The sequence below is a fragment of the Jaculus jaculus genome, chromosome X, assembly GCF_020740685.1.
Source record: "Jaculus jaculus isolate mJacJac1 chromosome X, mJacJac1.mat.Y.cur, whole genome shotgun sequence".
In the NCBI taxonomy this organism is placed as follows: domain Eukaryota; kingdom Metazoa; phylum Chordata; class Mammalia; order Rodentia; family Dipodidae; genus Jaculus; species Jaculus jaculus.
The window spans coordinates 2,069,437-2,097,007 of NC_059125.1; the positions used below are offsets into that span (position 1 = coordinate 2,069,437).

Here is a 27,571-nt window from a genome sequence, read left to right on the forward strand (position 1 = left end):
TGTGTGTGTGTGTATGGTGCTGGGATGTGAACCTCCAGCCTCAGATGCTTACAGTAAGCATGTACTCAGCTCTTGAACCATCCTTCAGCCCTGCATTAATGTTGTTTGTTGTACATATTTATGAAGTATCTTGTAATGTTTCACTACCAGTGTACACTGTATAAGGCTAACCCTAGGTGGCGTTAAGTTCTTCATTTTCACATACTCTCTTGACTAAAATTACTGACAAATGGAAGAAGATAGTAAGTGTAAATACATGTAGCACCTGAGAAGAAAATTTGATTTTGCTTCCAGAGGACATGCAGTTAATCCTTTGACTACGTTCCCTCATGCTGGGAGCCCTGACAAATAATAGCATTCCACATGCAGAAGAAAAGCAGCCCAGCAACCTGACCCCAGACAATAACGCCAGGGATGCTGCGAGATGGCAGCGGCATTCTTACCTTTGGGGAACTCATCCTGAAATGTCGTTTCTAATACTTTAAAGCCTGAGTCAAAGCCGAACCCCCCACCCAATAAAAAAGTAAAAATAACTGGGAAAAGGTAGGAGGTTAAATACAGGATTGGTGGTAGGAATTTCAAAAAATCCATTTATGTGAGGAGATCAGTTATATTGATGTAGTGAAGGGAATATTATAAAGAGATTATTTGGAAACATGAACGTCCATATACTAACAGTTACCAGCAGTAATAAAAGCAGTTCCAAGAATAAAAGTGGTTGCTTTGTAAAGTGGAGTTGGACGTCCGCAGTGGTGCGAAGGGGCTGGTAATTTCAAGAGGGAAATTGATTGACTTGTGATTTACTTTTAAGAATGGCATGCATGCGTAACTTTGAGAACAAAATTAGTTTGGCAGGGTTGGAGAGATGGCTTAGCAGTTAAGCGCTTGCCTGTGAAGCCTAAGGACCCAGATTCGAGGCTTGATTCCCCAGGACCCACGTTAGCCAGATGCACAAGGGGCCGCACGCGTCTGGAGTTCGTTTGCAGTGGCTGAAGGCCCTGGCGCTCCCATTCTCTCTCTCTCTCTGCCTCTTTGTTGCTCTCAAACAAATAAGTAAAAATTAAAAAAAAAAACACCAAAAATAGTTTGGCAAATGGCTAGGGCATAGGTTCTGAAAGTTAGAGAAATTAGAGCACACAGGGCTTCCCAGCTTCAGCAATGCTGACAGTTGAGTCGAATCTGCTAAGGAGGTCTCTCTGTGTGTTAGAGCTTTAGCCGTGTCCTTGGCCTCTGCCTGGTAGACACCAGTAGGTTTCTTCCATGTCTTTGGAATTGACCAAGCTTCCTGGGGTAGGGAGGGTAAAATGGCTGCAGCCCGAGAACCACTGACCTTAAAGGGTCTAGAAATCTGTTATTGGATGTGTCTCATACAATACAATGCTGCTTGATATCAGCCGTATAGGAAACAGCAATTTCCGTTCACAGAACTTGAACCCAGTAGCAGGAATCCTTTGGCATGAGAGCGCCCCAGCTGTTCATACCAGCCCTGTCTTAGCATCTGGCTCCCGGCCTGCTTCATTCGGGGCTCACTAAAACAAAACAAGGAATGTGGAAGAAAATGCATCTTTCACGTCATGCTTGGTGGCTTCTGAAAACATACTTTAGATTTTTCGCATTATTTTTCTGATGGTACACTTCGAATTTCTCAGGAGTTCAAATGTTAATCATTATGCCCAGTCTGGGCAAATATTGTACCCTTTGAATATATTCTGGTACACAGCCTACTTAGTGTAAGGCAGTATATGGAGTCTCTTCCTCCCACCTCCCTCCACAATTTTTTTTTTTTTACAAGTTCTTAGTTTTGCAAGTGTTTCTCCTAAGAATTTACAAGGCAAATCCACAAGAACATAGCCCCTCACATTTTCTGATATAGAGGAAACCTCATAAATATTTTAATGCTCTTATTTCAGAGCCCAGGAAACTCTAGTTTCCAGAGAATTCCTTATCACTAATTAGGAGCAAAATGTGACCTGAAACTTTGTTTTTGTTCCCCTGTCCTCTTTCGTCTTTGACACAGGGTCTTGCTATGCAGCCCTGGCAGACCTCACCCTCATGATCTTCTTGCCTTGGCCCCGTGAGTGCTGGGATTATACTCATGAGTCGCTGTGACCAGCCCCTTTCTTATTTTATTTTAAATATTTTTTGTTCATTATTTATTTATTTGAAAGCGACAGACACAGAGAGAAAGACAGATAGATAGAGAGAGATAATGGGTGCGTCAGGGCCTCCAGCCACTGCAAATGAACTCCAGACGTGGGCGCCCCCTTGTGCATCTGGCTATCGTGGGTCCTGGGGAATCGAGCCTCGAACCGGGGTCCTTAGGCTTCACAGGCAAGTGCTTAACAGCTAAGCCATCTCTCCAGCCCTCCTTTCCCATTTTAATAAACGGTGTGCACACTGTGTGCAGTAGGAGAATAGAATGGTCTGGACAGTGGCTCAGGTATGTGAGGAGTTACCCTTCAGCGAGCCTGGAGAGAATGCCTCCATAGTGCAGGACGAGTTTCTGTGCTGTGTACATGCGCGCCTCCTCTGTCCCAGTTCCTTATGATCCAGACGTGCCGGCAAAGCCCTGGCCCCTTGGACTCACAGCTCTGCCATCCTGGTGCCTTGGAGCTGCTCCGCACACCCCTCACAGCAGTTCCCATGCCAGTGTGGAGCTTCCTCTCTAGCCCTGTCCCCTCCTTTGTGGTCAGCCCCACCCCCACATAGAAGGTCAATGTCTGACCCAGGGAGGCGCCCTGGCTCCTGTGGGCTGGGTGGTATTTTGGCATCAGGCTGATTTGCCCAGTGCCCCCTTCTACTGTCCATCATCTGTCTTTTGATTATCCCTACCCAAGCACCATCAGAACAGCACCCCACTTTTTAGAAATCTCAGTGTCCCTATTGTTTGTAATTTAAAACTTTTTGATTGACAATTTTTTATACATGTGTAAAATGCACTTTGATTATAATCTCCTACTGTTTATCTTCTTTAATCCCTCCTCCCCCATTCCTCTGACACTGAACCCCTTCTTTCCAACTAGGCCCACTTCTATTTTTTCATATTTATTCATTTGTTTGATTGGGTGGTAAACAGAAAGAAGGCATGTATCAGGGCGTCCTGCTTCTGTAAACAAACTCCAGATGCATGCGCCACTTTGTGTATCTGGTTTTCTGTGGGTGCTGGAGAATCAAGCCCAGGCAAAGCAGGCTTTGCAAAGAAGTGCCCTTAACCATCAAGCCACCTCTCTGGTCCCTCCTATTTGGATGTCTTCTTCCGCCATCCGTAATGGAATGTTGATGGACCCGGCTGGTCATGAATGCAACAGCCAGGCCGTGTCCAGAAGACAGTGTTCCACAGCACTCTTCCCATCCTCTGGCTATTGCATTCTTTCCTTCCTTGCTTTCTGTAGTGTTGGCTGAGCCTTGGAGGGCATGATAGAAATGTCTCATTTAGGGCTGTGCATTCAGTAGTTATTTACTTTCAACACTTTGACAAGTTTCCAGTCTCTTCAGTAGTCACTACCTTCTGCAAACAAACCAACAAACTTCTTATTTGCAAGCAGACAGACATGCAGAGAGAGAGAGAGAGAGAGCGAGCGAGAGGGAGGGAGAAGGAGACAGAGCAAATGGGCTCCTCCAGGGCCTCCAGCCGCTGCAAACACACTCCAGATGCGTGCACCACTTTGTCCATCCGGCTTTATGTGGGTACTGGGGAATCGAACGCCCATCGTTAGGTTGTGTAGGCAAGCACCTTAACTGCTGAGCCTTCTCTCCAGGACCCCCTCCCAAAAAGGAAAGAAACCTTCTTTGACCAAAGGTGAGAGCAGTACTAATCTATGGGCATAAATGTAATTGTTTAGAGGGCACTTGACATACGTCCCTGTGTTTGGCCCCCAGCATTATTCAGTGCCCCGTTCTCTTCCTCCTCATTTGATTTCATGGGCCAAGGTGACTGCCACCTGGACCACGAAGCCCCACTAGGTTTCTTCTACAGGGATCAGGATACCTTAGAGATGAACGCACGCACGCACGCACGCACATTTTCCTTGCAGAGTTGTTTGTCACCACAAATAGCAAGTCCCTTCTTCCCTCAGGCTTTTCCCATAACATACTCTCTTGAACTTCGTTCCTCCCTCCTTCCCACAGGTTTTCCGCCCACCACACACTGCCAGGTAAGAAGTGCTCATCGGGCCTGCCGCCCACCCAGGGGAATGCTGCCTGGGTTCAGGCAGCACTTTCAGTTGGCATGTCTGTGGAGTCCAGCGGAGCATTCTACAGTATGCAGGATGATGCCCATTAAAATTCCACAGCACTTGTTGTAGTAGGCAGTTTCACGTTGCGGGGATGAGCATCCAACCAAGTGCAGTTTTACGGGAGGAAGGGCTTTATTTCAAGCTTCCAGATCCAGGGCAGTTCCATCAGTGGTGGGCGAAGCTGGCTCCCATTCATAAATCCAAGCAGAGAGAAAATCCCAGCAGCCAGTAGACACCGCAAAGTTCAAGCCTGCCTGCATACTTCGGGCTCCAATCCACATCCGCTTCCAGAAATCTTTGGGCTGCAGCCCAGGATCTGCCTCCAGTGACACCTCCAGCCAGGTGGCTGGAGACCCAAGTTACAAGCTTTACTAAAACACCTGGGTCTTTTCAAGCTACCACGTTTGTGTTAAAGTTGGGACACCTACAGTCGCTGCTCTCACGCACAACGGTGTGATGGCATCTAGTCCTACCTAGCTCAGTCTGTGACCACTCGCTCCAAACTTGTCCTTAAAGTTTCACTGATGTATATTGTTCTTGTACCATCTTAAGGTAAAAACATCGTAAATCAAACCTAAAGTCCCCAACTGTCTCCGTACTAATGATTGAAGGCATTTCAGAGTTCACACACAGGGAAAAGGCTTGTGGCCCCCTCGCCCCAACCTTCCTACATGTGAAAGTGGCCTTCGTTCCAGTGCTGCTCTAATCCCAAGCCTGGGAAACCCTCTGCGTCCCTTGCCCTGTCCCTTCCTGTGGCTTTCTGAGTCCTCTTAGTGTTGCCAAACACCTCAGGACCTTGACCATTTCTCTCTTCTCGTGTCCTAACGTCCAGTATCGTTTCCCTGCTGAGCAAAAGTACTGCTGGGTTTGGTTCTAATCACCAGGCCCAGTGCCTGGAGCGTTTCCGAGCAGAAGAATGGCCAGATCTTGTTGGGTTGCTTTTTGGAGATAGGATCTCATTCCATAGCCCAGACTAACTTCGAACTCGCTAGCCTCCTGCCTCTGCCTCCCAAGTGATGAGATTACAGGTGTACATTCCTGCAGCTGGGTCATCATAGATTATGTACTATGTTTTGCCATGACTCCTGGAAACACCTAGATAGATCTTCACTCTGCATGCTTTAGGGTGACAGAGAAAATTGTGTTAGAGTTGAAGGTTTTTCAGTTGCAGAAACTTGTGACATTTGGCCGGGTGTGGTGGCGCATGCCTTTAATCCCAGCACTCGGAGGCAGAGGTAGGAGAATCATCTTGAGTTCAAGGCTACCCTGAGACTACAGAGTGAATTCCAGGTCAGCCTGAACTAGAGTGAGACCCTACCTCGAAAAGCCAAAACAAAGAATAAAGAAAAAGAAATTTGTGACCGTGGTGGGATCATGATAAACTCAAAGCAGTTTTGTGGGAGCCATCTCCCTGTGTGCTTTAAGTTGAGGCTGTCTGCCACCTTCTGTAATAAGGCTGCCTTGGGTTCCGTCACTTAACAGGGGTATGTTCCAAGAGATGCATCTTGAGGAGATTTTGTTGCTTGAATATAGAATGCTGCATGTGAGCCACGCCAGCTGGGATGTCTCTAGACAATGAAGTGTTAGGCACACCGTCGTTGGCTGAAGCATTGTCTTACAAGGATGACTAGACTAGCTAAGTCTTGTAGCTGCCAGTGATGGGCTGTTGAAAATACACACTTCAGGTTGTGTTTGCTGACATGTTTGCCTTACTTTGGATCTTATTCTTTAATAGGTAATTGAAGATCGAAGAAAAAGCTAAAAAACACACCTGGGAGAAAAGAAGGGATCTCTCTGCATTTGCTTGTGAGTAAGTAAAATGGTAAAATGGGTTTCTTATTACATAGTCAATAAGCTATCAGCCTCCCTGTCTGTTCTGTGCTTAGAAAAATGAACGTGATTTTATTGCTTTATGTCTTGGAAATGATGACTGCTCAAAGCTTATTGCAATCAGGGATTTTGCTAGCAAAAATGAACGACAACAACAACAAAAAAACCTGAGCAAATTTGTCAGCAATTCAAATAAACTTTTAATCATTTTGTTTGTTTGTTTTGGTGGCACTGGGGACTAGGCAGTCACTGTGCCACCAAGCTCCACCTCCATTCTCACAAAGTTCACTGAGCTTCTGGAAGCTGGATATGTAGATGCACTTGAGAAAACAAAAATGGGGAGTTATGAAAATGTGTATGTGTAGAGTGTAGTTGTTTATCTCATTTCTCATATTTGTTCCACATACTTATTTTGTCACCTAAAACTGGATTATAAAAACAAATAGAAAAACCAGCATTTGGTTCTTTTCTGTGTCATAGACTTCCTGGTCTTAATGTTTCTCTTGGAATTTGTAACTCACTTGCGGCCATGAAAGGCTGACCGAATCAGCCACAGTTTTCCATCAGTATCTTCCTGGGGCAGCAGGGCCAGCAGGTGTTGCCTGGCAAACACCTTCCTTCAGTGTGGGGGCTGGGCATCTTATTACCAAACTAGACAGAGGTGGGGGGCTTTGGAGGTTGGCATATTGTTGGCTGCCCTGTGTCGCCTAGTCGATGATTGAAAACACTGATGGCTGGCACTTTATAGAAAAGGTTGCCGGATGCTGATATAGCCATCCTTGGAACCTGTTACTTCTGCCCTTAAAGTTTCAGAGGGACTCACAGGGCACCTGGACAGGCTGCCATATGTACGAGTGCCCCTTTTGTAGCACTTTGCAACCTATCTTATTGTTTTTTATCTCAGTTTTATTGAGATGTAATTCATGCAACAGACAATTCACCCATTTAATGGGCTTTAACTCAGTGTTTTTCAGCTATTCAGAGAGTTGTGTAACCACATCGCCACCATCAGTTTTAGAACATTTCATCACTCCCAAAAGAAGCTCATATATCCCTATTTGCGCTCCCCCAGTTCTTAGCACTTTCCGTGTCTGCATTTGCCTGTCCTGGACAGCTCCCATGAAGGAAGCACACACTGTATGGTCTTTTGTGTGTGGCGCATCCACCGCATGTGTTTGCAAGGTGCTCTGGGAAGTTTGGGGTCTCGGTGCCTTGTTCTTTTAGAGCCAAATGCTAGTTCATTACATGCATAGCTCACATCTCCTCGCTTGTCTACCACCCATTGTTATTTTGCAGACTTCTTCTTTTCCCTACCTCTGAGCCTGCCTTATTTTGATTATAAGACGCAGGGGCTCCCTGTGTTGCCCAGGCTGGCCTCGGGCTCAGTCCTCCTGGCTCAGCCCCCCCAGTTGCTGTGGTGATTATGGACCACCATACCTGCATGAAATCTTCTACTTTGAAATAATGATAGACCCTTGCAGAAGAAATTGCAAGCATGTTAGGGTGAATTTATTCCCCCAGAAACCCTTATCTTCCTGCAGGAAAATATGTGATTCTTTGTTCCATGCTGGGGATCGAACCTGGACCTGTGTTCATTCATGCTAGGCAGGCACATTACCGCTGAGCTATGTCCCCATTTCTCCTTACCTTTTCTTTATGTCAGGGGCACCACTAAGTTGCCCAGTCTGGTGGTGAGCTCACTCTGTAGCCCAGACAGGCCTGGAAACCACAACCCTCCTGCCTCAGCTTCCTGAATAGTTGGGATCCCAGATGTGTGCCGCCTGCTGTGTATGTGCTTTGTGGAGGCAGACTGTATTGATGCATCCCCAGTGCCTGGCTCTTCATTCTTTTTAATCGGGTCATTTGTGCAGGGACTGACTTCCAAGCGTGCATCTGTATGTGACTCCTCTGTAGATGTGGAAGGGATTCCAAGTAGCACATGGTCCAGTCATGTATTCCCGTAGAATACTCTAGCGCTTTCCTGTACACTGCCTCATGTGCCTTTCTACTGTTCTCCACTATTGTAGCACTGCACTACCTTGAGATAAGTTCCTTGAGCCCTCAAAGGAAGGAATGATAGAAGAAACCAAGGGAGCAGTAGAAGTGTCTAGAATCATACTGCAGGCCAGCCCACTTTTCACTGTGACCCTGTCCTGCGCCCTGCCCTTGCAGCTCTTCACCGTTGCCCCCGCTTCCCTTCACTCTGTCCCGAAATGGACTTTCCTCTTCCCGCCCATTGTAAGTTCACTTCCATGCACTTGTCAACTTTCATGCTGTGTGTGTACACTTTGGGTACACTCTGCAATCAGCACGATGAAGTTTCGTCTTTCTGTGAAAGGGCTCTTGATTAGTCTGAAATGTGGTGTCTGTCGCTTAAACTTCGTCGGCAGAAATCACCATACTATATTTGGATCTGACTTGGCTCCAGCATGTTATCATAATCCCGAATCCCAAAGGAACTGTGTTTACTGGCCAAGGGTAGCTTGCAGCTCAGATGAGTTTATAACTTTATTTACATGGGAGAATCAAGACAGACGTCTTTGCTATTTTGGTGCCGAGTAGTGGAGCATTGCTGGTCCTCATTCATCTGTTCATTTGCTCAGCATCACAATGCCTGCCGTCTGGATGCAGGACAGAGATTGCAGTGTAGTAGCTTGTGGTTTCATCCCATTCTTGGAATGGGAAATATGCAGGAAGCAAGTATAGGACCCACTGAAATAATTGAAAACTGCTTGCAAAGTCTGTGTTGAGTGTAGCAACGTACATCACCTCAGAATGTTCTGTGGGCTTCTTTTTTTAATTTTTTTATATTTATTTATTTATATGAGAGAGACAGAGAAAGAGGCAGAGAGAGAGAGAGAGAGAGAGAGAGAGAGAGAGAGAGAGAGAGAATGGGTGTGCCCAAACTCCTGGCGCGTGTGCCCCCTTGTGCATCTGGTGAATGTGGGTCCTGGGGAATGGAGCCTCGAACCAGGATCCTTAGGCTTCACAGGCAAGTGCTTAACTCTTCTGTGGGCTTAAGTTCTTTAAAGCACACACCTGCCTTCTGTTATTTCAGACTAACTAAAATAAGGCTTTGTCCTTCATTTTCCTAAGGAGAAGTCTTCATTTGTAAGGCAACTCCTCACAGCAGGGGTTTTTCTGTCTTACTCACTGGGGTGCAGTTAATCTTTATTTTACATTGCTGATTAACTTTAAATAGAACTCACATTTTAATTTAGTTTTTTTATAGAAGTTAATTGCATTATGAGCTGCTTTCATGTTTTTGTTTAAAAACCTTTGTATTGAAAGCACTGGTTTGACAATGATAAAGACAGGGTGTTTTATTGACCTTTAAGGTTCTTTATATCCACTTTAAAGATTTTTGCCCCCTATATGAGAAAATGATGTTTGGTTTATGAAATATGACTTTCTTCAGAGGGCCAGATTTTAGCTTCACATGTCACCTTTCAAACTGGGTTCTTCTTTGTGCGGGGTTTCTGTGCGTGAAATATTACCATGTTGCTCTCTGTGGCTGTTGCTCTTTGTCAGTGAAGGAGGAGTGTATTAATCTTGTATGAAATCCAGATAAGCAGGGAACAGATGGATTTATGGCTCTTCAGCTGATGTGAGTTGGTGAACTATGAATAAAGAAATAGTGGGCTGAAGTTGAAAATTACTGGAATGACTTCACTGGTCACAAAATACACCGCTGTCGTTTTCTTCAGTTTGGTCCTAATGCTATGGTTCTGCAGAGTCGAATTGGGCTCCCTCTGAGTAAAGAAGGACGGATACCTTCATAGTGTACAAGAATGGGGGTGGCGTGGGCGCATGAGCACCTTGGGATGCTTTTGGCATCCCTGCACCAAAAGCAAGTTCTTAGTTTCTCAGTTCCTTTTTAATCACTGGACATTGAGGAAAGCCCTCCTCCTCTCACTGCTGTTCTTAAAGCAGCGGAACACCACCCTCCTCTGCTAACACCACAGCTCTTCACCATGACAGAGTTGTCCCTGGCTTCATCGGACCAAACAAATGACACATATGTAAGTAGTCCTTAGTGTCATGTGGGTCGAACCTACTTAACTGGAGCATTTCTCTTTAGATGTTTTTCTTGGAATGGAGTTGAAATAACATCAGATACAACCACTGAAAGTATGTGTGCGATTCAGTGATGGTATGCAGCCCTTACCACAGTCTAATTTTAGACTATCGTCAGTACCCTATACTCACTAGTAGGAGGAACTCCTCATTCTACCTCGGCTCCAGCCCTATGTAAACTACCCGGCAATTTTCATTCTCGGTGGATTCACCTATTGTGTGCATTTCATATAGATGGAACCACAATCTGGCTGTTTGGGGCTGGCTTCTTTCACTCAGCATTGTGTCTTCAGTTCATACTGCATTGCTTTATTCTTTTTTCGTAACCAAACAATGCCATTCCATTGTATCCCAAGACCACAGTTTGTCTGTCCCATTCATCCATTAGTATGCATTTGGCTGTTGCCACGGTTTGGCCTGTGTGAACAATGCCGCTGTGAAGCCAGGAGTGCTGTGCATGCCTGCAACCCCAGTACTCAAGAGGCAGAGGCAGGATATCATGAGCTCAAAGCCAGCCTGGGCTACATAGTGAGGCCCTGACGCCAAAAGCAAACAGATAAAGCATAATGCACCCCGGTGTGTGGTGGGTCACACCTATAATCCCAGCAATGGGGAGGCAGGGGTAGGATGATCACCATGAGTTCGAGGCCGGGCTGGATTACAAAGTTGAGTTCCAGGTCAGATTGAGCTATACTGAGACCCAGTCTCAAAAAACCAAAAATATTATAATGTTACTTTGAATTTTTTTTGAATTTTAAGTGTTAGTTTTTATGTAGAAGTATGTGTTGTTTGGTTGGTTGTGTTTTTTACTTACAGTCAAATATTGCCCATGCTGGCCTCCCTCAAATTCACAGGCTCAAGCAATCCTTCTGCAATGGTCTCCCACGTAGCCCTGTTATACAGTAGATGTGCATACCACCGAGCCTCGCTCAAAGTCATTGTTTTTTGAGGTACGGTTTCACTGTAGGCTAGGCTCACCCAGAATTCACTCAATATTCTCAGGGTAGCCTTGAACCCATGGCGATCCTCCTACTCTGCCTCCCAAGTGCTGGGATTAAAGGTGTGTGCCACCACGCCCAGCTCAAAGTCATTTGTTGAAAACCCCTTATTGGTTTTTCTCTATCAGAGACCTCTATCAGAGAATACAGTTTTGAGAAGTTTAGAACAGACCGTCTGTGTGGTATGTTTATTTGGGTATAGGAAGAGGAACTGTTGATAGTAGCTTTATAAATATTATCACGTCACACAGAATCCCTCAACTGTCATTACTTTAGAAGGCTGCTGTTTATGAGTTTTGCACTTTGGTGGTCAGTGTGAGAAAAGTCTTCTGTCAATGTGAACATAATTTGCTTTAAAGTGGGGATAGGATAGCCAGGCCGTTTGTTATCCCTGCATTTGCAAGGCTGAGACCGGAGGATCATGGGCTTAATTGAGGTCAGTGTGAGTTACATAGCAAATTCTAGTCCTGGACTACCTAGCGAGTTCAGTCCAACCTGAGCCGCGTAGCAAATTCTAGACCAGCCTGGGCTATGCAGCAAAACCTTAGTTTAGAAATCAAAATAGTAATACTAATAATTTGAAGATGAGACATGAAAGCTGGATAATCCTTTAGAAAGATTGATATAGTTAAAATTTCTAGTACTCAGTACCTATGACAGGCGAACTGTTGGCTATCACAACAATGTAGATGAGAATGCATTGTTTTCAAGGAAGGATTTTGAGATGCTTATGGTTTTAAATGTGTTTCAGCTTTTTTTTTCTTTCCTTCTGAGGAATAATACACTGGAACTATGTCATGTTCAGAAGGTAATGGGTTGGGTTTAAGAGTTGCTTGCCTCATGAGAACGCAATGAAAGGGCTTGGAAACACAGTTGTGCTTGTGTCAAGTCTATGTAGTTGATGAACCAGGCTGGCTCAGTGTGTGCCTGTATTTTGGCTCAGGGTTATTGAAAGTGGAATGCCATATACCAAGAGTTTCAAACATAGGGCTGGAGTCTCCAGGAGAGCAAACTGGAATCATACCATACGTTAGAGGAGTGATTGATACGATGAAATGAAGTGGATCATTTACATAGGCCTAGATAGTAGTCCTGGATGAGTGAGTGAAAATGATCCTGTCCATCATCTTTTTCCCAAATTCCTAATTTTAGACCCATCTCAGTGTTTTCCAGGCTTATATATTTTTTTTTATTTTTTTAAATTATTTATTTATTTGAGAGCGACAGACACAGAGAGAAAGACAGATAGAGGGAGAGAGAGAGAATGGGCGCGCCAGGGCTTCCAGCCTCTGCAAACGAACTCCAGACGCGTGCACCCCCTTGTGCATCTGGCTAACGTGGGACCTGGGGAAGCGAGCCTTGAACCGGGGTCCTTAGGCTTCACAGGCAAGCGCTTAACCACTAAGCCATCTCTCCAGCCCCAGGCTTATATTTTTAACTGCATAAATTATAAGTGGGGAGAGCAAATGCCTTCTTGACTTCCTGGTTTTTTAAAATATGTTTATTAAATTTTAGGCTTATCCAATATTAAGTGGTCAGTTTTACCAAGATTATGTGTTCCATTCAATATTTTTAAAAGAAGTATACTAAAAAGAACAGTTGGTATCCTTATTTTATTAAACCTAGATCATGAATGTGCATTTTTTTAATGAGAGAGAGAATTGGCATGCCAGGGCCTCTAGCCATTGAAATCAAACCTGTGCACCACCTCATGTGCATGTGGCACCTTCTGAGTCTGCCTTCCATGCTTTCTGGGGAGTCAAAGCTGGGTCCTTAGGCTTCACAGGCAAGCGCCTTAACCACTAAGCCATCTCTCCATCCCATGTGCCTGGTTTTTTTTTTAATTTTTTATTTATTTATTTGAGAGCGACAGACACAGAGAGAAAGACAGATAGAGGGAGAGAGAGAGAATGGGCGCGCCAGGGCTTCCAGCCTGTGCAAACGAACTCCAGACGCGTGCGCCCCCTCGTGCATTTGGCTAATGTGGGACCTGGGGAACCGAGCCTCGAACCGGGATCCTTAGGCTTCACAGGCAAGTGCTTAACCGCTAAGCCATCTCTCCAGCCCATGTGCCTGGTTTTGATTTCAATTTCCCATCACTGGGTGTGGTAGCACACTGGGAAGGCAGAGGTAGGAGTATTGCTGTGAGTTCGAGGCTATCCTAAGCCTACATAGTGAATTCCAGGTCAGCTTGGGCTAGATTGAGACCCTACCTCAATAACCCCCCCCAAGAAAAAAAAATGCCCATCAGTAGTCTGAAGTCATAGGAAAGTATGCAGGAAGGAATCTGCTTGTTGGGTGCTTTTTGAAGAGGGGGTGAGTTTTCGTTCCTTTCAGAGCCCAGGAGCCATGGGGCAGTGAGGGTGTTATAAGACATAACAGTGGGGTGAGGTATCTGCCAGTCAGCTTTCCATTGCAGTTACCCCTAACCTGAAATGATAAGTTCATAAGGAGGTAAGGATTACTTTGGCTCATGGTTTCAGAAGCTTCATTTCATGGTAGTTGTGGCCCGTTGCCTTTGGGCCTGTGGTGAACCAGCACATCATGGCAAGGAGCACATGATAGAGCAACACTGTTTGCCATGAGGAAAAGTGGGGGGCAAGGTCCAAGTTTGCCCTTCATGGGCATCCCTAACTTCCTCCTATTAGCTTCCATCTCTTAAAGGTTCTGCCATTTCCCAATAGTGGCACCCTTGGGACCAAGACTTGAACACATGGGCTTTCAAGGGACCATTCTAGATCCAAATGAGCAGGGGGCTATTGGCACGCAGTGCGTACAGAGGTGGGGATCCTTCTCCACATCCTGCAGTGCTTGGTGGAGCCAATTTATACTGACATGGCTGGCCAGGGGCCTTAGGACACAAACAAGTTGCAAGCAAGTTTTGCACGTGAGTTTGGGGCTGTGGATGAGGCCGGAGCGCCCAGCACACACGCAGGCCGGAAGCCTCGCTCGGCCGCGTCGTGGCCTCCCAGAGCACCTCTTCCTTGCAGTTCTGATTTATATTAAGCGGGACGATGTCCATGAGTCACAGCAGCAGTCTTTCTGTGAACAGCGTTACTACTAAGGAGAGAACAAGCCCCCCTTGGCCCTGCCTCTACAGTTTGCTTTTGACTTTAGAAAACCGGAAAGTAGAGTCACATGTTGCTGTGTCACTGTGGGTCCAGCTGATAGGAGGGGGCAGGGTGAAGGGGGATGGCTGAACTGCTCTCATGGGTCCTTGTCCCTTTCAGCTTTGTTTGTTTCATGTCCGATTTCCCTTTGCGTGTGTGTGCGTATGGCTGTTTGTATGTATGTGCGTGTACAAGTGTGGAAGCCAGAGGATAACCATTGCTGTCACTTCCTCGGGTACAATCTACCATTTAAAAAAAAAAATTCTCTATTTTATTTATTTATTTTTGGGTTTGACTGACCAGGAACTCCCTATGTAGTCTCAGAGTGGCGTCAAACTCATGGCGATCCACCTACCTTTGCCTCCCAAGTGCTGGGATTAAAGGCGTGCGCCACCACGTCCGGCAAAATATTTTACTTTTATTTATTTGACAGAGAAAGAGGGAGGAAGAGAGAGAGAGAGAGAGAGACAGACAAACAGATGCGCCAGGGCCTCCAGCCACTGCAGACGAACTCCAGACACAAGTGCCCCCTTGTGCATCTGGCTAATGTGGGAACTGGGGAATCGAACCTGGGTCCTTTGGCTTTGCAGGCAAATGCCTTAACCACTAAGCCATCCCTCTAGCCGCACAGTCTACCATTTTTTAAATTATTTATTTATTTATTTAGAGACAGAGAGAAAGAGGCAGAGGGAGTGAGAGAGAGAATGGGTGTGCCAGGGCTTCCAGCCACTGCAGACGAACTCCAGACGCAAGTGCCCCCTTGTGCATCTGGCTAACGTGGGTCCTGGGGAATCGAGCCTTGAACCGGGGTCCTTAGGCTTCATAGGCAAGCGCTTAACTGCTAAGCCATCCCTCCAGCCCCACAGTCTACCAATTTTTAAGAAGGGTCTCTCATTGGTTTGGAATGTTCCAATTTTGGCTAGTTTAGATGGCCAGTAAGCCCCAGGAATACACCTGTCTCCACTTTCCAAGTACTGAGATTCTAAGCACAGGCCACTGCACTTGGCATTTTTCTGGGGGTTCTAGGGCTTGAACTCAGATACTCCTGCTTGTACTCCAAGCAAGAGAGCCATTGAAAAGTGTCTCTTTTGCATACCAGTTTTGGCAACATTTAGCTGGACAATTAATTGGGTAATCACAAAGGGATTTCGACTTCTTGTTAAATGCTAAAGTCCAAATTTGTGTAAATACTAACCAGTGATTTTCCCCCTTCCATATACACCCACCTACCAATCTGCCCACCCTTGGTCCCATGAATACCCTGGAGGTGACCCTGCTATTTGTGGAGAAATACAAGTCATAGGCATGGTCATTAGTAACACATGTACACCTGGGTGTTGGAATCGATGCTTCCGACTGTGCCAAGCTGGCATAGGCAGAAGGGGCACAGAGCCGTGGAAAGCTGAGATAGGTCTTTGTTGGCACAAAGTAGAACTAGGCACTGTAATAAAACAAGCGTCCCCCTGTGTGTGAGTACAAATGGGAAGCCTGTGGTAGAATGCAGAGGCGGCCTTGGCAGAGAGAAGTCTCCTGGCATCGGGGGGCTGAATCGTTCATTTCTTTTCAAGATACTGCACATTATTGTAGCATTTCTCATCCCAAGGAAGCCGGGACAGCTTGCCAGACAGACAACACTGATGATAATAATAATATTAAAAGAAACTTTGATGCTTAGAAATGAAAATCATTTGTGTCCTGTTTTGCAGAGTCTGCAAAGTGAAGTATGACAAATGTGTCAACAAGGCAGTAAGACGATTATGCAAGAATTAAATTAACTTGAAATCATTCACAAAAGTAAGCTCGCCGGCATAACCAAAGTGCCCAGGAGATTTAGATGTTACTTCATGTAAAATTCCTTGAAGCAAAAAACCTAGTAGGCATTATTGTGTGGCTTATGGTTGCAGGCTATTTTTTTTTTCTAGATTGTGAATGTGTGACTTAATCTGAGAGCCCACCAAGGGAAATAAAACCCAGCAAAGGCACAGAGAGGTGGGAGGGATTTTTTTTTTTCTCAGCTGAGAATTACAGCAAGGTAGAGCCGAGTCGAGCTCACCAATGCTCGCGTGCAAAGCGGAGACTGGCGAAAAACAGCGTGCCCGTCACCGTCTCAGCAGGGGTCCCCTGTGTGGGCGGGCGGGTGGCACCACAGTGCTCCTGGGGAATTCGATATGACGAGAGCTGAACAAAGAGCAAGCTTCCCAGGAGTCCTGTCCTGCCATTTTTCAGACTAGCCTTTCCTTTTTGTGGGGGGGGGGACATCGGATCAATAGGGATAGAGCCTGGAAATCACAATCCTGATTGCTAGGTTGCCTCTGCAGGTTCCTTCTGCGAGTGGGGAGGAGATTCCAGAACCTGCTCTGTTGTCCTTTAAAAAGGCTGATCGAGGGAATAGCCAGGAACTGAATCGCTGACACATGGTTCCTTTGCACTGCCCAGGACAGTCCTCTGCACTAGGGGAGTCCCAGCTCAGCAGGTTCTGTGTCCAGAGCCCCTTGCGTCCACTCTGCGCCCACACTCTTTGTCATGGTCCCCCCATACTGAAGTGAAAGCAATGGCGTGAGTAGTTTGAGATGTGTACTGTTTGCTTCACCTGTTCATGTCAGCATGCAGAGGTGGTTTCCTCCCGTGCTGGATTTGGGATACTTTTAGCCACTGATCGAGAGACTGATGAGGAATGGAAAAATCGAAGATAGGCATCATTAATTAGGGGAGCTTTAAGTGGTTTTAGGAGCCATGCTGTGGTCTGTGCATGCACGTGCGTGTTTGTATGTGTGTAGACACACTTGTGTGTACACGTGTGTGCATATGAAGGCAGAGGTTAACGTTGGGTGTCTCCCTCAATTGCTGTTCACCTTATTTACTGGCAGAGGCTCTCAAGGCTCCTTGGTCTCTGCCTCATGCACGCTGGGACTGCAGGCTGGGCCCTCACACCCACCTGGCCTTTATGTGGGGGGTGGGGGGTTCCTGCTTGCATAGAAACTGCTTTACCAACCGAGCCATCTCCCCAGCCCCGTTTCTGGGTTGTTTTTCTGCTTGGTTTTTGTGAGGTAGGGTCTCATTCTAGCTAGCCCAGGCTGACCTGGAATTCACTCTGTAGTCTCAGGGCAGCCTCAAACTCACGAAGATCCTCCTACCTCTGCCTTCCAAGTGCTGGGAGGAAAGGCGTGCGCTACCACGCCCAGCCCCTCCTTCTGGTTTTGACATGCATTTAAAAAAAAAAAAAAAAACCAACAAAAACCCTATTTAGCAATACCTTCATAAGACCCTCATAATAGGAGAAAAAGACAATGGCATCAAAATAAATAAAAGAGAGACTAATAAAAGAGAGAGGGAGGGGATATGATGGAGAGCAGAGCTGTGAAGGGGAAAGCAGGAAGGGGATGGAAATACAATGGTTTATTGTCTATAAGTATAGATGTTGTCAATAAAAAAGTTTATAAACAGGAAAGCAATTAAAAGACAGGGTTTAATTAAACAAAGAAAAGCCTATCTAGGGGTTAAGGAGATGGCTCAGTGGTTAAGAGCACTTGCTGTGCACGCATGAGGGCCTCAAAGGACCTGAAACCAGTCAAGTTTCATTCCCTAGCACCCATGTAAACAGCTGAATGTGGCCATGCATGTCTGTAACCCAGTCCTGCAAGGAGGGTAGCACAAAGACAGGTGAGCTTTAAAGAGGGGGCACGCAGAATCCTCTGGCCTCTGCACATACGTACCAAGACATGCACATCTGCATGCACACACATGCATGCACACACACGCATCACATCACATCACATGCATACAATCTCTGTGAACAACAAAATCCCTTGTTTTAAACCACTGTCAGCTTGCTGTCTTTTGGCAAGCTCTGGCTGTTTTGGGGTTCCTGCTTCATTCTGGGACCAGGGGTATAGATGTCAGTAGCCATGCACAGCTGTTTATGTGGGTCCTGGGAATGAAACTTGAGCAGTCTCTCAGGCCTCCTCAGGCCCTTATGCTTGCACAGGAACTGTCCTTCTGCTGAGCCGTCTCTCGAGCCCTTACATTTCCTCAATAAAAGGAGCCAAAGCCCAGGCATGGTGGCACATGCTTGTAATCCCAGCACTTGGAAGGAGGCGGCAGGAGGATGAGTAATTTGAGGCCCACATCATTACATAGGAAATTCAAGGCCAGCCTTGGCTACATGAATCCTGTCTTTTAAAAATAAATACACAGGAAAAAATAATGATATGGGCCATGGCAGTGCATGCCTTTAGTCCTAGCCCTAGGAGGCAGAGGTAGGAGGATTTCTGTGAGTTCAAGGCCAGCCTGAGACTGCATAGTAAATTCCAGGTCAGCCTGGGCTAGAGCAAGACCCTTCCTCGAAAAACCAAAATATAATAATAATGATGAAAAAAATTATGAGAGAGAGAATTGGCACATCAGGACCTCCAGCCACTACACTTGAACTCCAGATGCATGTGCCACCTTGTGCACATGGGTGACCATGTGTGTTTTTGTCACCTTGTGCGTCTGGCTTACATGGGACCAAGAGAGTCAAACATGGGCCTTTAGGCTTCACAGGCACGTGCCTTGACTACTAAGCCTTCTCTCCAGCCCCAAAACTGTTTTTTTTTTAAAAAAAATTTTATTTATTTATTTATTTGGCAGAAGGGGGGTGTAAGAAGAGAGAGAATGGGCGCACCAGGGCCTCTAGCCACTGCAAACAAACTCCAGATGCATGTGCTCCCCTTGTGCATCTGGCTATTGCAGGTCTTGGGGAATCGAACCGGGGTCCCTTGGCTTTGCAGGCAAACAACTTAACCACTAAGCCATCCCTCCAGCCCCCAAAAACTGTTTTTAATAAGTTTTTGTTGTTCATTTTTATTTATTTGAGAGTGACAGACAGAGAGAGGGAGAGAGAGAATGGGCATGCCAGGGCCTCCAGTCACTGCAGACGAACTCCAGACGCGTGTGCCCCCTTGTGTATCTAGCTAACGTGGGTCCTGGGGAATCGAGCCTCAAACTGGGGTCCTTAGGCTTCACAGGCAAGCACTTAACCGCTAAGCCATCTCTCCAGCCCAAAAACTGTTTTTAAAGTGGGTCAGAGTATTCAGATTTTGGGTTGTCTAAGAAGGTACTTCTTAGCAATTTGATTCCCATGAAAGGGTATTGTGTCCCCTTGGGGGGAACTTGGCTATCTACAAGAACTTGTCATATCTTAGGGACTCTGATTGTATCTGGTGGAGTCTCAAGGGGTGCTACTAACATCTTCTCCTGATTAGGACAGGCCCCAAGCCAGACTGTGACTGCCAAATGTCATAAGTGACAAAAGCAATCCTGTCCTGCTGTGTTTGTTACCTGCTTAGTGTTTGGGGGAAGGTCATCTTGGAGGAGGCTAGGATCCTGCCCTGCCCAGACATGCCGGCATCCAATTCTAAAGGGACCATGGAAAAGGGAGCGTCCCATCAAAGGAAGATTCTTTAGAGCTTGGAAACCAGCTGTCCTACGTTAGCCTGCGCAGCCCCGCCTCTTTTTCTCTGGGAGAGTCCACCAGGGTCTCCCTGCGAAGGACACTGACTCAAGGATTCCCCTCTGATTTCATTTCCTTCCGGTGCTACTGAGCGCAGCTGGAGCAGCACCGAGGCAGTCGAGATCCTGAAAAGAGCTTACCAAGAAAGCTCGACATCTTTGTGCCCAGGGCAGCGGGGCGGGCATAAAGGCTGGGACAGACACAGGCGGCTTTCTTTTCCTTGCACTGTTTCCATGTTGCAAAGGGCCCCAGACGGTTCTGGTCGCATCGCTTCGGAACCGGAAGTGAATGTTTAATGTTTTCACTTTGTAATACTCACTAATGTGATCTCCCAGTGTATGGTCAAGGGCCTTGGGATTTTATGAGCAGAATGCTTCTTTGCAAGCCATTGGCCCCATGCTCCCTTGCTTCCTCAATTCAGCAGTGGCGTTCTTTGGAAATGGTGACGTGTTAAATATCCCGGCAAGGTACTTACGGTCCTGTCCAAGGGCTGTTGATATGATGGCACATATGTCCTTTGAGTTTGTGGTATAAATGATAATGATCTGATCAAGCATATGGTGAGTAGGAGGAGGGTACAAACTGAAGATCTGTTTGAGAAAACAGTTGGATGGACACTGCCATAAGTCAGGATGCACTTAGTTCTTTTGTTAATCTTTAGAAGAGAGCAGTGAACATACTTAATTACATTGTTGCAAGAGGGGGATGGATGTCACACTTACGTCTCTAACGCTTTCATATAGCTGGTCCCACATAGCAATTCACTTGTTCCTAGGGAAATTATCAGATTTTCAGACCTGTACTGTGTACATGGTGCTGAACATCAAAGAGACCTTGCTTCAGAAAAAGATAAAAGGCGAACACTTACCAGGAGAGGTTGTCCTCTGACCTCCGGACACATGCATCTCCTCGTTCACACACAAAAGATGACAGACACCATGCCATTTCACCTACAGCTATTTCAAGTGCTGTCTCCACTATAGAAGGATTTCTTCCCTACTTCCTCATTTGCCTTCTCTTCTTCCCTTCCATATCAATTGTTCCCATTCATAGTTTCCTGTGACCACAACAAAGTGTCCAAACCGAATGGTTTAAACGAGCAGAAAGTTCTTCTGTCCTTGCTGAAGGGTCAGAACGCCCTAACTCCTGCCGCAGGCTGTGAGGGCGAATTCCAGCTCCTGGAAGCTCCGGGTGGCATTTGGCGGTGGCGGCTGCCTCACTACAGGCTCCAAGGCCATCTTCCAGTGCCTTCTATGCCTTGGTCTTCTCTACTCCCTCTTGAGGCAACAATCCAGAGTGATCTTATCCTCAAGTCCTTAATTTAATCACAACTACAGTATCCCTGTTTCCAAAGGATATAATAATCAATCTTTTGCCATATGAGATAATACAAATCCATGGTTCTCTCCTCCCTTCTTTCCTCCCTCTTCCGCTCCTCCCCTCTCCTTCTTTACCCTCCCCACATTGTTGAGACAGAGTCTCATGTAGCCCAGGTTGGTCTTGAACTTGTTATGTAGCAGAGCATGACCTTGAAAATTCTTATTCTCCTGCCTGTCCAGCTGTGTGCTTCGTATTTTAGTTATTTCTCGGATCATCTCCCTCCAGCTTATTTCCTTCTTGCTCATAGGAATGCACCAATGAGGCTGGTACAGATAATCTTTGGGTAATGGAGATTTCTTTTCTTTATTTTTTGGGGGGGGGTAATGGAGATTTTTTTAGGCTTATAATGGTTTATTGAGAAAAGAAGGGTGACAGTGTATAAAGAAAATGGTTGTAAATATGAAGAAAATGAATGCAAGTCTTACCAGTGAAATAGAATGCTTATAGAAACCAGTGTCTTAGACTAAAACTATGTGTGAACTTCAAATCTCTAAAGTATAAAGTGGGCCAAACAATGAACTGTCTTCTAGACTCTTTTGTTATTGTTGTTTTGAGGTAAGGTCTCACTCTACTCCAGGCTGACCTGGAACTCACTCTGTAGTCTCACGGTGGCCTCTAACTCACAGCGATCCCTCCTACCTCTGCCTCCCAAGTGCTGGGATTAAAAGCATGCCCTCCATGCCCAGCTCCTAAATTAATTTTAGGACCAGTGATAAGATAAATATGGTATTAATAGAGGATGTAAATGGAAAGCATTTAATGCATAGTACATCTTACTTTTCTGGAGGCTCAGAGCTCATTGTAAGTAAAAAGCCAAGTTGGACTAGAACCATATGGTGCAATGGATATTTCTTCTATGCAAACCTACAAGGCAGTATGTGATCTGAGCAGTGACAGCTAGAACAGTGGGCTAAAGACATGAGTTCTCCTCCTAAAGGGAAATAGCAGAGCTCCAAAAAGGATGGCAACGGTCTCCATCTCATGTGCCATTATGTAGGAGATGCAAATGGAAAACTGGAGATGCCATTTCTCCTGCGCTGTTGCGAAGGTCAGCGAGCTCGGGTGTGGCCGGAGGAGCTGCGCGCTGGCTGCACGGAGGGCAGGTGAGCGGAGTATTGGATGTCGGCGCTGTTGGGACTTACAAGTATGTTGTACTTGCAAAGAAGAACTTGTGAGAGATCCACCAAGAAGGGTGGAAACAGCCATCTGTCATGAACTTGTCAGATGAGGTCACATGCAAACGTGGAATATCTAGCAAACAGTAGGAGGGCAAAAGGAGTGATTCTCACATTCGTGTTTGCATGAGAAAGCAAGTTGCCTGAAACAGTAGCCCCTCCTCAAACTTGGTTTCACTTTCTTTACTTTTGTTACTCACAGTTAATCACAGTCTGAAAACACTAAATGCAAGCTTCCAGAACAAAAATGAATCGTATACTTTAAAGGGCCGGGTGAAATAAATCTCTCTCCATCCTCTTTTCCCTTCTGCGATGTGTATTGTGTCTGTCTATGTGCAGTGTCCTCGCTGTGCATGCTACTGTCCCCTGAGTCACTCATTAGCTTCCTGCTCATCATTATTGACTGTGATCTCCCGGTGCTTGTGTGCAAGTGACTTGTACTTCATAATGGCCCCAGAGCCAAGACTAGAGATCCCTGTGATTTGGATATGCCAAAGAGAAGTGGCAAAGTGCATCGGTTAAGGGAAGTGGTGAGATTTTATAACAGGCCTGTACATACAGAAAAATGCTTATTAGCAAGGTTCAGCAGTATGTATGAGGTTCGGCCCTTTGGGGATTTTATGTATCCACTGGAAGTCATACAGTGTATTCCCAATAGGTAAGAAATGGCTGTAGTCTGAAAGGGGTAGCCATAGTTGACAGGTAACAAAGTCCTCTCCTGTTGGTCCATACATTTCTTTGAACTTGTGGTTTAAAAATATTATCATCTTAGCCAGGCGTGGTGGCGCACACCTTTAATCCCAGCATTTGGGAGGCAGAGGTAGGAAAATCGCCATGAGTTCGAGGCCACGCTGAGACTACAGAGTGGATTCCAGGTCAGCCTGGGCTAGAGTGAGACCCTACCTGGAAAAACCAAACCAAATCAAAACAAAACAAAAATATATTATCATCTCCAAGATGACATCTTAAGTGATTTCATCTGCAGTCACTAGAATCATTCTCTCCCGGGTTTGAATGGTGGCGTGTAGTGAGCTAACAGGGGCCAGGGTATGGCGGTTAAATCCTTTTCCTGATTGGCCGAGAGCTACCTGAAACCTTTGCTCAAACCCTTTTGGGTGACTTTACTTTCAAACTGTCTCTGCCTATGCAACCGCCTCTAATGATAAAGCACTTGAGTATTGCTAAGGAAAACTGCAGAGAAAGAGAAAACAAGGAGCTTCAGTATACCAAAGAGTTAAAGCTGTGTTTTCTGAGGAACTGATACCTGCCTTGCAGGTTTGGGGGCAAATGCGGAATATTTGTAGCCAGTGAAGGATGCTGAAAACCTAGTAAGGAAGCTGTCTTCCCCTGCCTTCCTGCGGGCGGCAGCAGCCATGCCTGCCACCCTTGCTGTGGCTTTTTATTCTGCTGGCATCATTCAGTTCCCACAATGAATGGTCCTTGGCCAGCAGAACCTGCTGGAAATTCTCACCCTCCATTCCCATTCAGACCTATGAAAGGGGCACTCAGGTCCAGTAAATAGGAGCAGTTATTCAGTATGATGGAAACCCACCATTGGCCTTCATGATTTTAAGATTTTTCATGAGTTACAAGTTCAGGTTTAAGATCTGAAGGCTGCCTGTAGTTCTTTTTCTGTGTTTCGTTGTTGCTGTCTGTTCCCAACAGCTTGCTTCTGGCTTGAAGACTGGCTGTGTAGGCCCTTTATGTCACGAATTGCTGAAATCATAACAATGATCGGGTCAAAAAGCGAGGGGGGGAAATCGTTTTTTTTTCACAGTCTTTTATTTATTTTTTCTGCATTTTGAAATAGGGTCTCACTATGTAGCCCGTGCTGGCCTGGAACTCAGGATTCTCTTGCCCCAGCCTCGTGAGTTCTGGCATTACGGCCATGGGCCTCTCCTTCCCCACTGCCATTTTCTCTTCTGTTGATGTCCGTTTTATCACTTGTGGAGTGTACCTGTGCGCTTCACCCTTGCTTGGGAAAGACTGCGTTGGAGATGTGGAAGGAAAAGGAAGAGCTTTCTAAAGCTTGGTGTGATGATCGTGCATGCCTTTAAACATACGTAAAGCACGTGCTCTTCGGAGCATATACCTATTCCTCAGTATCTCTGGGACTTTTGTTCACAGACACTCAGGGATTCGCAAGTCCCTTATAGAAAATGGTACACCATGTGCATAGACCCTCCACAAATCCTCTTCTAGACCGATTGCTTACAGTGCGATGTAAATGCTGTGGAAATGCCCATCTTGTTTAGAGAATAAGAACAAGGAGGAGCTTATACCTGTTCAGTACTCTAACCCGACCACACCTCTGAAGCCTGAGTGTTTGTGGGAAGGGGGTGCACATGCACACTTTAGGCTAGCTTCCTGCATTCAGACACTATGAGTAGGCTTGGGAAACGCCAGATGAAATGGAAGGGTGGATGCAAGGGACATTGCGCACCAATGTCACCTGGTGAGGTTCATGAAATAGGTGGCACCTCCTGGTAGCCCAGTTCCACCACCTGCCTCTGAGAGCTAGCGGGGTGAAGGCTAATGAGGGTGGGATTGGGAGAGAGGTCTCTTTGTGTCTTTCTTTACCTGCGGTTGCATCTTGTAACCCATGTTCACCTCCATTCCAGGCAAGGAAGAAATACTCCCCTACCTTTCCACATCCCCGACCCTTCCCCACACCACCCACTCAGGGGTGGTGACCCACTCTGGACTCTTCCCTGCCAGTTCCATCTCCTCCTATCTTCCCAGTCTCCCCCGATGTCTGGCTGTTGCCTAGGCCTCACATCCTTACACCCATCTCCCTCCCTGTTCCTCCCGGGCCACCACCTCCGTCCCTTTACTTCCAGATTCGTTCTGTCTCAGCTATCAGGTGTCAACCGCAGTTTCTCACACTTGACCGTATCGTAACTGGAACCCATTTACGTCTTTCCTCATGCCCTCATTCCCAGGCCACCTTCCACCCCAAGGGGCGACTATGCTTCAAGGGCCTCCACGTGCCTTGGCTAGAACTTGGGAATTTCCCACCAACCCTTGCGGCTGGTACTGTTGATGCCCAAGGGGGCCATAACTGCACCCAGCCCAGCAGCCTGCAGTATGCCCACTGGGGTGAGAGAGGCTTTTACTGGTAACGTAGCCACCTTTAAGCTGCCCATGCTTCTGGAAGTAACACCAATTTCCTAGGCTGCTGTTAGTGCCCTGTCTGGGGTGAATAGACATTTGCTTTTCTCCCCCAGAAAAGTTTGTACTACACTGTAGCCATTGCAATAACGTTGTCACTTCTAGGTATCTTTTTTGTAATTTGTTGTTGTTGTTTAACTTTGGTGTGTGTGTGCGTGTGTGTACATGGGCATATTCAGGCGTGCATAGTGTACCAGTAGAGGTCAGAGGACAACTTCAAGTTGTTTGTGCGCTATCTTCTTTGAGATAGGATCTCTCTCTTTTTTAATTTTTTGTTTGTTTGTTTATTTGAGAGTGACAGAGAGAGAAAGAGGGGGAAAGGGGGGGAGAGAATGGGTGCGCCAGCGTTTCCAGCCACTGCAAACGAACTCCAGATGCATGCGCCCCCTTGTGCATCTGGCTGACGTGGGTCCTGGGGAATCGAGCCTTGAACCGGGGTCCTTAGGCTTCAGAGGCAAGCGCTTACCTGCTAAGCCATCTCTCCAGCCCTCTTTATTCTTTAAAAAAAAAAAAACTTTTTTTAAAATATTTTTTTGTTCATTTTTTATTTATTTATTTGAGAGCGACAGACATAGAAAGACAAATAGAGGGAGGGAGAGAGAGAGAATGGGTGCGCCAGGGCCTCCAGCCACTTCAAACGAACTCCAGACGCGTGCGCCCCCTTGTGCATCTGGCTAACGTGGGACCTGGGGAACCGAGCCTCAAACCCGGGTCCTTAGGCTTCACAGGCAAGTGCTTAACCGCTAAACCATCTCTCCAGCCCCCCCCCCAAAAAAACACTTTTTCCAGGTGTAGTGGCACACGCATTTAATCCCAGCACTTGGGAGGCAGAGGTAGGAGAATTGTGGCCATGAGTTCTGAGACTACACAGTGAATTCCTGGTCAGCCTGGGCTAGAGTGAGACCCTACCTCTAAAAAACAAACAACAAAAGTACCTTTTGAGGGCTAGAGAGAGGGCTTAGTGGTTAAGGTGCTTGCCTGCAAAGCCTATGGATATGTGTTCGACTCTCCAGATCCCACACAGATCTCCAGATCCAGACACACAGAGGTGAAGCAAGCGCAAGGCTGCACATGGCCACTAGGTGGCACAAGCGTCTGGAATTCAAGTGCAGTGGCCGAGGCCCCGGTGCACCAATTCTCTCTGGGGGGGGATAGATATATAGATATTGCCACCACGCCTTTAATCCCAGCGCTCAGGAGGCAGAGGTAGGAGGGTCATTGTGTGTTCAAGGCCAGCCTAAAACTACATAGTGAATTCCAGGTCAGCCTGGGCTAGAACAAGACTCTACCTCCAAAAACCAAATGAATGTAATTTGTGTACTTGGACTGGAGAGCTGGCTCCGTGGTTAAAAGTGCCAATTCATTTGTCTGGACTTGGTTTGCAGTGGCAGGAGGCCCTGGCATGCCTACACTCTCCGCTTTTTTTCTGTCTCTCTCTGTCTCAAATACAACAAAACACCTAGAGCCAGATACAGTTTCTGGAAGTTAAGGAAGTGATAAGTTGTATTGTTTCTCTCTCCCTTCATCTCTGCATAAAACAGATTTTGCACTAAAATCAGTATGTGGCGGGGCCCTGGTTAGGTTTTGTCCCTCTCCCTCTGCACCCCCCCCCCCCACTTGCCACTTTTTCTTTCCTTGCGGCTGGGGTGGAACCCAGTGCCGTTTACCTGCCAGCCAGGTGCTCCGCCACTGAAGCTACCTCCCGAGACCCTATTTGGTTTCTTTTTGGTTTTTGTTTTTGAGGTAGGGTCTCGCTTTGGCCCAGGCTGACCTGGAATTCACTATGTCGTCTCAGGATGGCCTTGAACTCCTGGCTGTCTTGCTGTGTCTGCCTCCCGAGTGCTGGGATTAAAGGCGTGTGCCATCATGCCCAGCCGATTCTCTTTTTCTATCTGGGATGATTCATATTTATAGTCCCCATGTGGTACCTGCTGGGAATTAGTTTCAGGACTCCGAAATCCCCAGGTGCTCACGTCCTGCATATAAAATGAGGTAGTGTGTTCATATAGCCCCCTGCGACCTCCTGTACTTGAAATCTTGTCTACATAACAATCTAACGCTGCATGCTTACAGTACGTGCCACATTCATAATATTAGCAGGTGT

General features: G+C 46.4%; 1 protein-coding gene across 6 annotated transcripts in view; it reads left to right on the forward strand.

Moving 5' to 3' along the window:
- Tbl1x (transducin beta like 1 X-linked) overlaps positions 1-27,571 on the forward strand; it is a 228,018-nt gene that overhangs the window by 100,193 nt on the left and 100,254 nt on the right. For 3 of the 6 annotated variants that reach the window (XM_045140280.1, XM_045140278.1, XM_045140281.1), the window contains exon 2: positions 5,971-6,045. The gene's annotated coding sequence lies outside the window, so the exon portion shown is untranslated. The remainder of the gene's footprint in view (positions 1-5,970; positions 6,046-27,571) is intronic. The other 3 variants (XM_045140279.1, XM_045140277.1, XM_004667904.2) reach the window with 1 other exon arrangement.